This window comes from Gavialis gangeticus, unplaced genomic scaffold (assembly GCF_001723915.1).
Source record: "Gavialis gangeticus isolate Ggan-Ray unplaced genomic scaffold, GavGan_comp1, whole genome shotgun sequence".
NCBI classification, from domain to species: domain Eukaryota; kingdom Metazoa; phylum Chordata; order Crocodylia; family Gavialidae; genus Gavialis; species Gavialis gangeticus.
The window spans coordinates 1,764,312-1,764,614 of record NW_017728981.1 but is presented as its reverse complement, the minus strand read 5'-3'; positions in this window follow the sequence as shown (position 1 = coordinate 1,764,614).

The following is a 303-nucleotide window of genomic DNA, read 5'->3' as shown; positions in this document are numbered from 1 at the left end:
GCGCTGGTCGACCTGTGTGCGCACGTGTGTGCATGTGTGTATGCACGTGCTGGTCGGCCTGTGTGCGCGTGCACACGCACCTGCGTTTGCATGCATGTGTATCTGTGCACGCATGCAAATCTTTATGCGTGTGTGTGCATGCACAGGCATGTTGTGGTGTGTGCGCACGTGTGCTCGCGTGCCCATGCTGCGTGTGTGCAGGCCTGCTTGAGAGTGAGGATACACGCGTGTACCCATGTGCACACGCCCTGAGGTGCAAGCGCGCGGGGGGGGCGCGTGTGCCCCAGCGCGCACACGCGTGTG